Here is a 15,397-nt window from a genome sequence, read left to right as displayed (position 1 = left end):
TTTTATCTTATTATTATTGAGGAAAGTAGGGCACTCATATGCCCCAGTGTATGTGTGGAGATTAGAAGGAAACCTTCAGGACATTATTAGTAGTCTTACAGAAAAAAAAGACTATATGCACATATATATTTCACATATATTAAATAGCTTAGATGAATTAGATAAATTTCCAAAACTATGTAAGTACCAAAAATGACCAAAAAAGAAAGAGAAGATATGAATAAGCCACAAGTAAGGCAATTTTTTAAAATATTAAGAAACATTCTACAAAGAAAGGCCCAGGGCCAAAATGGCTCCAATAATGAATTCTATCAAATAGTAGCATGAATTTTTAACAGGGCTTTCCAAATAAATGAAAGAAGAAAGAATAAGATGTTTATTATTCAGTTACAATAAACAGAAAATTACATCATAGGGGAAAAATCTAGCACCCAGGTATCTTAAGAATACAAACACAAATCAGCAGGATACTAACATACTGGGCCAATAACATAAAAAAGACTGATTGACCATGAAAGAGTGTACTATCCCAGGATACAAGGCTGAGTCAAGATACGAAAACAACCCCACCCAACCACTGATGTAATATACCATGACAGAACTGAAATCATATCAATGTCTCCAAATAGAAAAACACATTTATCATTGTTTCACAAGAAAGTTCACCAAACTAAGACTAGCAGGGAACTTCTTTAACCTGTTAGAAGATTCCTATGAATTATCTAACAGAAAAAAAATCCTAAGAAAATATTAAAATATTTTTAACATTTCTATAGGAAAAAGAAGTGAAAGCTGTCCAGATCAAGAAGAAAGTGAAAGTATAACTATTTGCAGATGATATTATATTGTGAGTAGAAAACTGGGAAATGAGTGTGGTGGTACATATACGCAATACAAGAACTCAGGGGATGAGGCAGGAGAATCCCAAATTTGAGGCCATCCTGGGCTATATATCAAGATCCTATATCCTGTATATGTCTTCCTAGGAAAAGTATTGCACAAAACACACCCCCATGTTTTCTTGTAATGCTTTTATGGTTTCAGGTCTTGTGTTTGAGTTTTTGCTCAATTGATTCAAGGACCTAATTTCATTTATCTAGATATGACCCATCAGGTGGCCTTTAGTTTTAGCTGCTCCTTCCCATATTCCCTCCCTCACCCTCCTCTCTCTTTCTCCTTGTTTGATCCTCCCATTCCAGTGCCCCATTCATCCATAACTATCTAGTCTATTTCCCTTTCCTGGCTAGTCCCTTACTATATACCTAACTTCTATGGTTATATAGATTGTAGCGTGCTTATCAAATGCCAAAGAGCTACCATACACTAAGTGAGTAATGGTAACAATTTTTGTCATAGCTATTTTTTTCTGATATTACTATAGTCACTGAAGCTCTTTTGACTAGTGATTACATTATATATACATACACGCACACACACACACACATACACACACATACACACATAACACACACAATCAGTTTACTTTCAACATATTTGTGCCTTTGCGGCTAATGTGCCAGCTGTAGCACACAGCTGCATTTTGTTTCTCATTATGAAAATCTTGAGACTGAGATGTGCATAAGGACCTTGGAGGAGCTCTGACAATTCCTGAGAAGCTAGAAGATTCTGTATATGCATATAATGTAAGCATGATGAAAGCCTTATGCAAACTCAGAAAAACCTTAAGTTAGGCCTGTGTTTGTGCCATTTAAAAAAAAAAGATGTATTTATTTTATGTACGAGTGCTCTAGCAGCACATACACCTGCAGGCCAGAAGGGGGCATCAGATACCATTAAAGATAATTGTGAGCCACCATGTGGTTATCAGGAATTGAACTCAGGACCTCTGGGAGAGCAAACAGTGCTCTTAACCACTGAGCCATCTCTCAAGTCCCTCCTCCCTTTTTTTTCTGAGACAGGGTTTCTCTGTGTAGCCTTGGCTGTCCTGGACTTGCTTTGTAGATCAGGCTGGACTTGATCTCAGAGAGATCTGCCTGCCTCTGTTTCTGCCTCCCAAGTGCTGGGATTTACAGGCCTGTGCCTCTGTGCCCAGCTTGCCATTTGTTTTCTTAAGCCTCCAAGGTTAAACAACTGTCTCTGAGTCTTTAAAAGAACAATAACAAAATACCACCCATGGGTAAGAAAGAGGTGAGAATTTTTTTTCCCTGATGAGGTCTCTCTATGTAGCCCAGGTTGGCCTTGAACGCAACATCATCCTTCCTCTACCTCGGGAGTGCTGGGATTGCAGGCATATACCCCAGATGCAGCTGGCAGAGAATCATTTCTTCATACCTTCTCCGCTCTATGAACAATTATTTAAATTATTTTCATTAGCAATCCTGATGGTAGCTGGGAAGGAAGCAATGAACTCTCTGTTTCATGGCATTTTATTGATAGTCATAGTGATATGACAGCTTTTCAGATGTTCCTTATGAATGAACTGTAGTAGTCGCGAACATAAACTGTGTCTAAAGCGGACACAGACACTTCTGAGTCCTTCTGATCCATGCTGCTGAAGCAGCTCGTTGAAGGCTCACTAACAAAATGGAATTCTTAAAATTGATTTCCATGTACAGCACAATGTTTCTCATGAAAGGATCGCCAACAAACACATGCTAATTTGAACCAGGAGAAGGAGCCTATACTTTAATCCTGGCATTTTTGAGTTTCAGAGCAGCCTGCCCTACATAAGTGAGAGCCCTTCTCAAGAAAAGCAAAACAAATCATGCTAATTTGATACTTGTGCGTACATTAATAAAACACAGCAGCGGCTGCAACCGTTGTTGTGTCTAAGGCTTTACATCTTAGAATAATACAAGCTTTTGTTGCTTGAGGAGTGATTTTTTTTTTCATCATTTAGAATTGCTGCCATGTGGTAGGCAATAGTAAAACCGAGACTGGCTTGCTTGCCAGTGGGGTTTGGACACAGGGCACTGGGCAAGTTAGGCTTACCCGAGGCCTAATTTTCTCTCTAAAGTCTGCACAGATAGTGCACACTTATCCAGGGTAGACCAAGCCTATCCCTAGGCCCTTGATAAAAAAAAAGATGCATGGGAGTATTTTCGGGCAAAAGGGAAGGAGAGAAAAGGGAGAAGGCAGAAGGAAGTTGAATGAAGATGTAACTTCGGCTAGAGACAAGCTTCCAGTGGATCCCCCAGCAGCCGTAGAGCAGGAATTCCATTGCAGAGGCAGGGAAAGGGGAAAGCACAATCTCAATGCCCTCACCTTCACCCAAGAGCAATCCTCTAGAGGTCAGATTTATTTATTCATTCTTTCTTTCTTTTCTTTTCTTTTCTTTTTTTTTTTTTTAAGACAGGATCTCCTGTAGTCCACTCTGACCTCAAACTCCCTATGTAACCAAGAATGACCTTGGATGCCTGATCCTCCTGCCTCTTGCCAGAGTGCTGGGATTATGGGTGTGTCCTACCACCCTGGATTCAGGTGGTGCTGAGGCTTCAGTCCAAGGCTTTGTGCATGTTAGACATGCACTTTCCCAACTAAAGCATGTTGCCAGTTCTGGAGATGAGGGTTTGCGCCAACACCCACAGTGCCAAAAGGCGAGACTAGCCGGTGAAGGGAAATGGAGGTGGAGGACCAGTATCAGTGAATGAGATCCTAGCAGGAACTAAGTGGATGATGTTTAAATGTATAGCAACATACATAGCAATGCTCAAAAGGTGTAACTGAAAGAAATAGAAAGACTATACATTTGGGAAGTCAGAATAGGAACATGGAGAGGCAGAGTTTTCAATTCATTAAAGCTCATCTGAACTATTTCTCTTTAATATTATGTATGTCCATTACATTTTAAAAATTCGTTGAAGGGCTGGAGAGATGGCTCAGTGGTTAAGAGCACTGACTGCTCTTTTAAAGGACCCACATGGTTCAATTCCCAGCACCCACATGATGGCTCACAAGTGCCTGTAACTCCAAGATCTGACACTCTCACACAGTCATACATGCAGGCAAAACACCAATGCACATGAAATAAAAATAAAAATTTAAACATTCGTTGAAATATTTGATAATGCCAAGTACAATATAGTGAAATAGAAGCCCCTATCCACTCCTAATACAAGCTAGTAGAAATATTTTGAAGAGCACTTTGAAAATATTTGATACATGACTGACTTTTCCTGTGAAGATGTGAATTAATGTCTATTCACTCTGGGCAGGACACTGATTAATAACACAGAAATACATTCATCCGCGTCTGCTTAGGTGAACCAGTGAGTTCACTGAGGTTACTTACAGGGTTAGTTACAGGAGCATATGTGACTCAAAGGCAGCTGAAGCCTTAACAGTTCACCCTAACAAAACTGTACTTCTGGAGCACCCTGCATAACTGGCTGGTCTCTGGAGCACCCTGCATAACTAACTGGCTGGTCTCTGGAGCACCCTGCATAACTAACTGGCTGGTCTCTGGAGCACCCTGCATAACTAACTGGCTGGTCTCTGGAGCACCCTGCATAACTAACTGGCTGGTCTCTGGAGCACCCTGCATAACTGGCTGGTCTCTGGAGCACCCTGCATAACTAACTGGCTGGTCTCTGGAGCTCTGGAGCACCCTGCATAACTGGCTGACAGTGCCATTCTACTGTTCCCCAGCAACTCCTTGTAGCTTACATAACTGTGCAGAGGGAGAGGACTTGTCAATCTTTTCCTTCTTCTTTTTTTTTTTTTTTTTTTTTTTTTTTTTTTTTTTGAGACAGCGTTTCTCCTTGTTAACCTTGGCTATCCTCCTGGACTCACTTTGTAGACCAGGCTGGCCTCGAACTCACAGCGATCCCCTTGTCTCTGCCTCCCAAGTGCTGAGATTAAAAGCATGCACCACCAAGCCTGGCTGCTTCTGAGCTTCTAAGGTTCACTAGGTTTCGGGAGTTTTCTAAGGCACAGCCTCCTCTTCTCCCTCCTGGAGGGAGTGTTTCAGTTCAGAGAAAATGGGTATACGACATTCAGTAAAGTTGAAAATGCATATACTCTAAGGCCTAGTACAGTCAATTCTAGGTATATCTCAGAAGATAAATCTGTGTATAAGGATATGAGTGCAAATTTTTCCATTGTCAAAGCATTTAGGGGGAAATATTAAATCATCCAATAATTAGTATAGGAAATAAGTTGCAATATATTTATACAATGGTGTATTTATGCTGCATTTTTAAATTGTTAAACTGGATTTCTCTACATGGAAGGGGAAAACTAGGAGGAAGTGTACAAAATAACAGTGGAGGCCATAATTTAGCCATAGTGCAAGGCTAGCAGTCCATAAGCATATACCCCTAAGAGAAGTCATCATGACTTCCCCCAAACGATAACTCCAGTCATAATCAAAACACAAAAGGAAAGTATTGCATTCCTGAGTGAAGTTAAACCAATCAGCCTAAACAATAGTGCCTTGTTCTACTTGCCCCGAGGAATCTTAATGTATAATATGTAAGAGGAAATAGGTCAAAATACATCCTCCTTTATGCTTTAGAAAGTATACTGGGCTGCCTACGGAGTGCTTCTGACCACTTTGTCTTCAAAGTCTCCTGGTTCAGGAACTGGTCTTTTGTATGCACAATAAACATTTACACGCTGTAATCTAATTAATACTTTGACAAATATAACATGAACATGTTCAAAATCCCTAAATGCTGTTAATTGAAATAGAGATAGAGGGCTGGGTGGTGGTGGCGCACGCCTTTAATCCCAGCACTCAGGAGGCAGAGGCAGGTGGATTGCTGTAAGTTAGAGGCCAGTCTGGTCTACAGAGTCCAGGACAGCCAAGGCTACACAGAGAAATCCTGTCTCAAAAAACAAAAACAAAAACAAAAAACAAAAAAAACCAAAACAACAAAACAAAAAACCAAAACCAAAACAAAACAAAACAAAAAGAAAGAAAAAGAAAAAAAAGGAAAAAAATAAAGATAGCTTATCTTCCAAGAAAATGATACTTTGTAACCTAATATCAAGGTAATACATGGGCAAGGGGAAAAAATGATGTAAAAATGGCTAAGGAAAATTGGGAAATATTTGTTAAATGTGAGTAACTGGCACATAGATAGTATATTATTCCCTGTTACTGTGTTAAACTATTCTCAATTTAACAGCTGTTGTTTATGTATGGTACGTTACTGCCAACTCCAAAGGCTCTGCATCTCATAGTGCACTTATTACTTGTACATTTACTCATTTCATGGACAAGAAAATGCTCAGAGAACTTCAGATGTGTCTCCAGGATGTTCATGATCACTGGGTGATGCTATGCTCCTTGTGTTTTCATTTGCAGTGAGAGAAACATCTGTTTAGAAGCTACTGACATGGCCAAAGGTCATCATATCACACGGGCAGATGAGCAAAGGACTTCTCAATGCCCAAGTCCTTTCAGGTGACCAGATCCAAGAAAGATCCACACCTTTCTAAAGGAGAACTGGGATAGGGACAGAATGTCCTCCCATTGCCCTCTAGAGGATACCACTGCATACATACACACACACACATATACATACATACATACATACGTACATACATACATACACAAAGGGAAGGTAAAGGCCTGCTACCAGGAAGACTTTCACTACTCTTTTCCATGGAGGCAAATAATTCAGGGATATCAGCAGCGGGATACAAAATGTAGAAAAGAGGGATAAATGACTCCTGGAGGAGAAAAGCTGCAAAGAAGACTCTGAGACCAGAATGGCTGTTTGCAAGAGGAAGAAACCAGCTGAGCTTCCTGGAAGAGTTTTGGACCAAGGGAGGCTCCTGGAAAGGACACTCCAACTTGTTGAGCTTCCTGCAGGCTGTGCTCCTGGTTTTCAGCTTTGTGAGCCGTCGCCACACTGGGATGGGTTTTGGTGATGCAGCTCTGTCTTTGAGTCATTTCTGCTCCTGTAAGCAATTCCTCATCCATATTCCTGTAAGTAACCCCAATAAAACCCAAGGTCAGAGAAGCTACTTTTGTAGTAGGTGACATTCAATGCAGAGATTTATCTTTGGACAAAGTGATGTGAGTGAGTGACTGCAGAATGGTGAGCCTTAAATGAAACAGCTATAGCATGAACACACACCACCACCACCACCACCACCACTAGGGAACGTCATGGAAGAAGAGGAGGAAACAGTCGAAGAGCTGAAAGATGGGGTGGAGTGCCATGAAATGCTGCCAATCAGATATTACATAGCTACATTTCCTGAACACAGAGCAGCTGTGGGTACCTTTACAATATTAGGTCCTTCAATGTTCCATCATGGACAGAGACAATGGCCATGAAGCCCCACCCCTTCCTGAGAAGCTAAAGATTGTTAATAGTTGCTGTGAGATGGGATATCATTTTCTTCAATGGTGCATTCCCTGGGAGACTAGTTGAGAGGAAGGAGGGACTCAGACAGAAAAGGAAGGATAGCAAAGGATACTAGGTAGTTAATATAATAAAAATATATATTGTGTGAGTGTGAAACTGTCAAGGATACTATGAAGAATATCTCATTTTCCTATTTCAAATGGGAAGACTTAGGCTTTGCCTTAGAGTTTCTATTTCTATGATAAAACTCCACTGCCAAAAACAATTTGGGGAGGAAAGGGTTTATTGGATGTACAAGGAAATGCCAAGGCAGGAACCTAGAAGCAGAGGCCATGTGTGTGTGTGTGCGTGCGCACGCACGATCCTTATTAGCTTGCTTACCCTGGCTTGCTCAGCCTTTCTTTCTTCCTTTTTTTTTTTTTGGAGACAAGGTTTCTCTGTGTAATATCCCTGGCTGTCCTGGACTCACTTTGTAGACCGAGCTGGCCTTGAACTCACAGCGATCTACCTGCCTCTGCCTCCCGAGCGCTGGGATTAAAGGTGTGCACCACCATGTCTGTCATAGCCTGTTCTCTTAATGAACCTAGGACCACCTACCTGCCAGGGGATGACACCACTCCTAGTGAGATGGGCCCTCCTACATCAATCATTAATCGAGAAAATGCCCTAGAAATTTGCCTACAAGTAATATGATGGAGGCATTTTTTTCTCAGTTGAAGGTCCCTCTTCTCAAATAACTTCATCTTGTGTCAAGTTGATAAAAAACTAACCAGCACAGACATTCATTAGTTTGCTCTAGGACAGTGGTTCTCAACCTTTCTAATGCTGCGACCCTTTAATACTGTTCTTCATGTTGTGGTGACCCCAACTATAAAAACATTACTTTTGTTGCTACTTCATAACTATAATTTTGCTACTGTTATGAATCATAATCTGGTTTTGTTGTTGGGGTTTGTTGTTGTTGTTGTTGTTTGGGTTTTTCTTTTTTTCTTTTTTAGGTTTCTCGAGACAGGTTTTCTGTGTGTAACAGCCCTGGCTGTCATGAACTCACTTTGTAGACCAGGCTGGCCTCAAATGCACAGAGATCCTCTTGCCTCTGCCTCTTGGGTGCTGGCATTAAAAGCATAGGCCACCACGCCCAGCTACGAATCATAATCTGACATGCAGGATATCTGATATGCAACCCCCAAAAGGGTCATGGCCCACAGGTTGAGAAGCAGTGCTCTAGAGTAACAGAATTAATAAAATGACTATGCATTTAAAATGGTAAAAATGGGTTGAATTTCTAGTTGCATTACTCCCTAGCTGTTGGGATTGTAAGAAAGCTGTGCAACCTTTCAGAGGTCATTTGTAAGATGTAAGGATGGAGTGAAAGAACAGGGGCTCAGGGAAAGATTCGCTGTTGCAGGAATACCCTTGTGCTTAAACATGCTATTTAGCAGGTACACATTCTTTGGACTATATCCTGATGGGTCGGAGTGTTGGTCTCTTAGTTGCTTTTTATGGCCGTGATAAGATACCCTGACCAAGGTAACTTAGAGAAGAAAGATTTTAGTTTCAACGTCAAAGGGTAAGTCCATGACCATCATTCAGGGAGCAGAGAAGCTGAAAGGCAGGTATGGTGCTAGAGTAAATAGCTAAGAATTTATACCCTTATCCAAAGGTAGGAGGCAGAGGAGGAGGAAAGGTCAAGAATCTTGAGATAAGTACTTCTCCTTTGACCATGGGCTGAATACCCACCATTGTTTCTTTCTAGATTTATTTATTTATTTGCTTATTTATCTATTATGTATACTGTGCTCTGCCTGCATATACACCTGCAGGCCAGAAGAGGGCATCAGATCACATTATAGCTGGTTGTGAGCCACCATTTCGTTGTTAGGAATTGAACTCAGGACCTCTGGAAGAGCAGTCAGTGCTCTGAACCTCAGAGCCATCTCTCCAGCCCCACACCTTTGTTTCTTTACTTTGAGTCGAAGGTAGAGCCTGAGAGTGAGGAGAATAGGGACAGAGACCTACTCTGACCAGGGTAACAGTAGTAGAGCTACAGCATGAGTGAGCTGAAGTCCTAGCCAAAGACTCTCTTTGTTCCCTTGAACTTTGAGAGTTCAAACCATCTAGTGTGAGATGAATCAGGACTCAGAGAAATGGCTAGCTACCTATCTAGCTGGCTTTTCCGGGCCATTCATTTCTTCACTCATTCACCAAGCCATTGAACCAAACACACTCAGGCTCTACTTCGTGCCAAGTATTATAGTGAGCACATTCATTCAGAAATGAATCATATATAGCCTCAGCCCCCATGGGACTCACAGTCTAATGGAAGAGGCAGGCCCACAAACAACTTCCAAGCCAGTATACTGCCTTTTATTTTGTTTATTTGTGTACACACTGGTTTTATTGTAACAAAGCAACTTGTACACTTCAGCATTTAAAATGAGCTTCTTTTTCATTCCACTCAAAAAAAGTTTTAAATAAAAACTTCAAAATAAAGTTACAACAGAAAATGTCAACTCAAAATAAAACCCAACAGATTCTGCTGACCTTCTATACCCCCTTTTTAATTTTATTTTATTTATTTATTTATTTATTTTGGTTTTTCGAGACAGAGTTTCTCTGTGTAGCCCTGGCTGTCCTGGACTCACTTTGTAGACCAGGCTGGCCTCAAACTCACAGCGATCTACCTGCCTCTGCCTCCTGAGTGCTGGGATTAAAGGCGTGCGTCACCACGCCCGGCCTTATTTTATTTTTTATTAAACAAGAGAAAGGAATGTTGGTGAATGCTAACTGTCTGTATTCACATAGAGACACAGTGGAATCTCTGAGCCCAATATATAGAGAAAGAAAAAGAGCTAGAATTCTTTCACTACTACACAGGGGTCTAGCACCCTCCAGTGGAGACAAGGAGCTGGAGGAGCTGGAGGGCTTCTCTTTTTCCCACACAGCATAGTACTAATATTGAATCCACAGTTTTTGAGACAAGAAAGGATAAAAATGAATTAAAAACAGAAAAGTGGAGGTTCTTTTCCTGTTGTATTTTGCTCAAGGTATTTTCCCCCAAACAAATTGAGAACCATGGTGCTAAGAGGGACCTCGAAACGGGGCGACTGAGCACAAGTGGGGGAGGGAAATGACTGCAACTTGCTCTCAAAGACTGGAGAAAATTAAAAATAAAAATAAAAAAATGTTTGAATCCATCAGTCCTCCTCGCCTTCATCCTCCTCTCCTTCCTCCCCTTCATCATCATCTTCATCTTCTTCACCTTCATCTTCACCCCCTTCTTCCTCAGTATCTTCCAACCTTTCCTCCTCCTCCTCCTCCTCCTCCTCCTCTTCTTCTTCTTCTTCTTCTTCTTCTTCTTCTTCTTCTTCTTCTTCTTCTTCTTCTTCTTCTTCTTCCACCTCTCCTTCTTCATCCTCATCCATATCAGGAACCAAATAGTACTACAAGGGATTTGGCCAAATATCACCTTTGATGATATTTGCTAGAATACCGTATATATTAACTAGTTACGGTGCTTTCAACTACAAGTAAGTGAATTCCCAACTAAAGAGATCATGAGTAAAAGTTGGCTCATGGCAGGATGTCCAAACAAAAGTGCTTCCCAGACAGGTCCAGTGACTCAGTAATGGCATCAAGGGCCTGGAGCCTTCTTGTTTACATTACTGTGATAATGTATCTGAGAAAATCAGCTTAAAGAAGAAGAGGTTTATTGTGGCCCATAGTTTCAGTTCAGGATTGACTGTGAAGAGCTGCAATGGAGCCAAGACTGCTTAGTTCCTGGCAGCCTGGAAGTCGGGAGGGAGGAAGGAAAGGAAGACAAGACAGTGGGGAGAGGAGAGGGAGGGAGGTAGAAAATATATTCTTTAAAGTTCAAAGCCTGGCTAGGTAGCAAGTTCCAAGCTGGCTTGATCTATATAGTAAGACTTTAAAGCAAAACAGAAAAGCAACACAAACCCACAAACGAAACCCAATATCTAATTGAAGGACACATCCCTAATGACCCACATCCTCCAATTGGGCCCTACTTCCTAAAGTTTTCAGTGGTCCAATGAGCTATGAATGCATAGATGGATGAACTCATTCATGTGACTGGAGCCCTCATGAGCCAGTCATCTCCCTGCTGCCCCATTACTCAATTCTGGTGCCTTGAGGACCAAGCATTCAAGACATAGGCTTTGAGAACAGTTGAGATCCAAACATTGTCTTTCTGCTCTATTATTCATGATTTGTCCACAGCATCTCTCTTCTTGATGGTAAAGTAGCTCCTGAATCACATGAGGTCAACTACAACCAGGAAATAAGAACAACACTGCAGTCTCTCGTAGAGAGGCAAGCCTGCAAGCTTCCTGGGAGTCTTCCTGCCTCTGCCTTCCATCTCAGCATCAGGACCCTGGGTTACTGATATGAACTGCTGTGTCCCACTCTACATAGTTTCTGGGAATTTAGACTTAGATCCTTTCTTCCATGGCAAGCACTTTCCATACTGAGCCATCTCTCTAGCCCTGGATCATTTTCTTTGGGCTGCCACATTAAGTCTTTGTCCTCCCGAGGGTATGGGAAAGCTATGAGGCCCCTTTCCACCTAAGGCTGGACCATGGTGCAGCATGGTATCCTTTGAGGACCTCAGGAAGACCCAAGGAACTCATTCACCCTGTAGCAATATATGCTCATTTTTTTGATGTCAGAAGCCTTTATCTTCTAGATAGTCAGGCCTCACTGAAGAATCCAAAGTTAGAAGGTTATAGAAGGAGATGTAATGTGATCTACATTTGATAATAGTAACACAATTGTCATGGTGTTTCCAACTTGCAGAAACCATTTCATGTCTATTAACTTGCTTATTTCTTGGTGAAGGTCACCAAGACCTGTATTAGATTGGACATAGGTGTTTGTATATTTTTATTATTTATTTTAAAATTTTAATTAATTAATTTATTTATTCACTTTACATTCTAATCGTAGCCCCCTCCCTCCTATCCTCTCAGTCCCACTCTCCTACCCTCCTATCCTTCTTCCTACTTCCTGTCTTCCCCCTCCCTTCCCTCTCAGAAAGAGGTGCACTCCCTTATTAACTCACCCCAACACGCCAAGTCACGTCAGGACTGAGCAGGTCCTCTTCCCCTGTGGCCTGGCAAGGCAGACCCACCAGAGGGAAGTGATCAAAAAGCAGGCAACATAGTCCATGTCAGAGACAGCCCCCGCTCTTCTTAGTAGTGGACTACATGAAGCCTCCATCAGCTACATCTGTGTAGGGGGCCTGGGTCCTGTCCATTCAGTTTCCACAAGCTCCCCTGGGCTCAGGTTAGATGTCCTTGTTGGTCTTCTTGGGGAGTTCATGTGTTTTGTATATTTTAACATGCTGCATCAGTTTGCATTTAATTTACATGTCTCCCTTGGCAAATGGTTATGTGCAAGCCAAGTTGGATTTCTAGAGTTCTCTTTGCTTGTTTGGTTGGTTTTGTTTGGTTTGGTTTGGTTTGGATTGGTTGGTTGATTGGTTTTGTTTGTTTGTTTTGTTTTGTTTTGTTTTTTTCAAGACAAGGTTTCTCTGTGTAGCCTTGGCTATCCTGGACTCACTTTGTAGACCAGGCTGGCCTCCAACTCACATCAATCCACCTGCCTCTGCCTCCCGAGTACTGGGATTAAAGCCGTGTGCCACCGTGCCCAGCCTGGTTTGGCTTTTTGAGACAGGGTTTCTCTGTGTAGCGCTGGCTGTCCTGGAACTCTCTTTGTAGGACCAAGCTGGCCTCGAACTCACAGAGACCTGCCTGCCTCTGCCTGGGACTACGGGCTGGGATTACAGGCATCCTGGAGTTAGAGTTCTCTTTGTATGACAAAGGTGGAAATGGGGCGACAAGCACAACACTCTCCTTGTCTCAGTTAACTCCCCACGCCCTGCTCCACAGAGCCCCTTCCAACTGTGTGGCACTTTACAGAGTCTGCTTCTCCTCGCATCCTCCCTCTCGTTTACGTTTATGAATAACTCTAGGGGGTTCTCAACCCTCCTAATGCTGCAACCCTTTAACTCAGTTCGTCATGTCGTGGTGAGCCCCAACCATAAATTTATTTTTGTTCCTACTTCATGACTGTAATTTTGCAAATGTTCGGAATGGTAATGCAAATACCTGTGTCTTAGATGACCCCTGTGAAAGGACTCCCGGGGGTTGTGGGGCGGGGTTCGCGACCCACAAGCTGAGAACAGCTGCTCTAGGGTGTGGGAAGGTCAGAGACTCCATTTGGATTTGAGGCACAGAGGGATGTGGGGCTTTTTCCAAGACTATGGAAGTTCCTAGAACTTCCAAGAAAACTAGCCTCTCTGCCCATTGCCTGGTCCTGCCACTAGAGGTCAGCAAAAGAGTGGGATGCAGGGAAAGGGAGTACAAGTGCTGTTTCTAATAGGTAGTAAGAGGATGTTGCCTATGGCGGAACCTACTCAGCATGTATCCTGTACCCTGGGTTTGCTAGGAGATGCTGGAACATAGGGATTCTGGAGGGGCTGGTGAAAAGAAAGACGGAGGCGAAAGAGACAGTTGGATGGCATCAAAGGAAGCTTGAGCTGAGCTGTAATATACTAGGGCTCTAATTCTAGCCCTGAGGCCTTGATGTCTGTGACTTCAAACACACATCCGTTGCTCTCTCGGTTTCCCTTCCTGCTGCATGGGCCTTGTTAGTTCAGAGCAGTGGCTGATAGCCAGGGCTGCTTATTAGCATACCATGAGAAGCTTCTTTTCAAACACAGGATACCCAGATCCCACACCCAGTCTAAGGGGGCAGAACCTCAGGAGGCAGGATCACAGCTGTGTCTTTGCATCTAGTTCTTGGTGCTGCCTGCTGAACTCTGGTGTTTTATGAACCGCTAGGCTGGACCATCACTGGGGCCCTTCCCTGCTTCTCCATGGGCAATACTAAGCAAGGGAGTGGGTGGTCATTTTCTAGTCTAGTGGCCTCTAAGAATCACTCTTACTCTCCTCCTAAGAGTGCCTCCTGGCTGTCTAGGGACAACCCTCACAGCTCCCCCCACCCTCTCTGGACTGGTTCTCTGGCTTTCCTGGGTGGAAGGCATGGGGCTCCAGAAGTGCCACTTCCTTGGCACAAGGGCCGAACACTCAGGCCTCTGGTATCTGCTCTGCCTTCTTCCTGGGGAAGTGTCCTTTGTGTAAAGAGGAACTACCAGGCAGAACTAACAGAGGAAGGGAAGTATCCTTAAGGCAGCGGCTGGAAGAAGGGGGGAGTCCTCCATAGAGACAAAACCACAAAAGGCAGGACTGGAGACACTGGCTGCTCAGCAGTTAAGAGCTCTTCCAGGGGACTGGGGGTTTGATTGCCATCACCCACATTGGTCAGTTCATATAAGCTGTTAACCCTGGGCTCCAGAGATGACTTATACCTCTGATTTCTCTGGGCATCTGCCAGCCCCTGACCCCATTAAAAAATTAAATCTTTAAAAAAAACAAAGGCAAAAGAGGTCTTTCTAGGCACTAGGGCTAGAAGTAAGATTCATTCTTCCCAATTTTCAGTCTTCAGCACTTGATAGTCCAGTCTTGACCACAGCAAGGCGAGGCAGGGGCCATCATCCCCAGATTGCTAGACTCAGCTTTCCTAAAGACATCCTCACTGAAGCAGGCCACTAGTCTGATCTTTGTTGTCTTCTTCCACAGCCACATCTTGTATGGCCTTTATCATCTGTACTTTTGTTTTTACTATAGATTCAGTTACTTCTTGCTTATCCTGTCCACTAGAATACAAACTCCAGGAGGGCAGGAACTGTACCCAGACCAATTACTATTGTGTTGCTAGTGATTAGAAAAGTGACTGGCTATGAGGATAAATATTGGCTCCTTACATAAATGAAATGCACAAATGGGGAACTCAAGATACACAAAGAGATTGGTCCTGAGTTCCATGACTAGAGCTCAGGGTTGTAGACCATGGGTACAATACCAGCACTCAGTAGGCTATAACAGTAGAATCTCAAATTCAAGGCCAGCCTGGGCTACATTGTGAGACTTTGTAAGAGAGAGGAGGAAGAGGATAGAGAGAGGAGGGAAAGAGAAATTTGTGTCTATTTACACTGGACCCCATTTTGCTCTTTGTCCTGGCTCTCATGGCAG

This window comes from Acomys minous (genome assembly GCF_964271855.1).
Source record: "Acomys minous genome assembly, chromosome: 7".
Lineage (NCBI taxonomy): Eukaryota > Metazoa > Chordata > Mammalia > Rodentia > Muridae > Acomys > Acomys minous.
Note: the sequence above shows the minus strand (reverse complement) of the source record.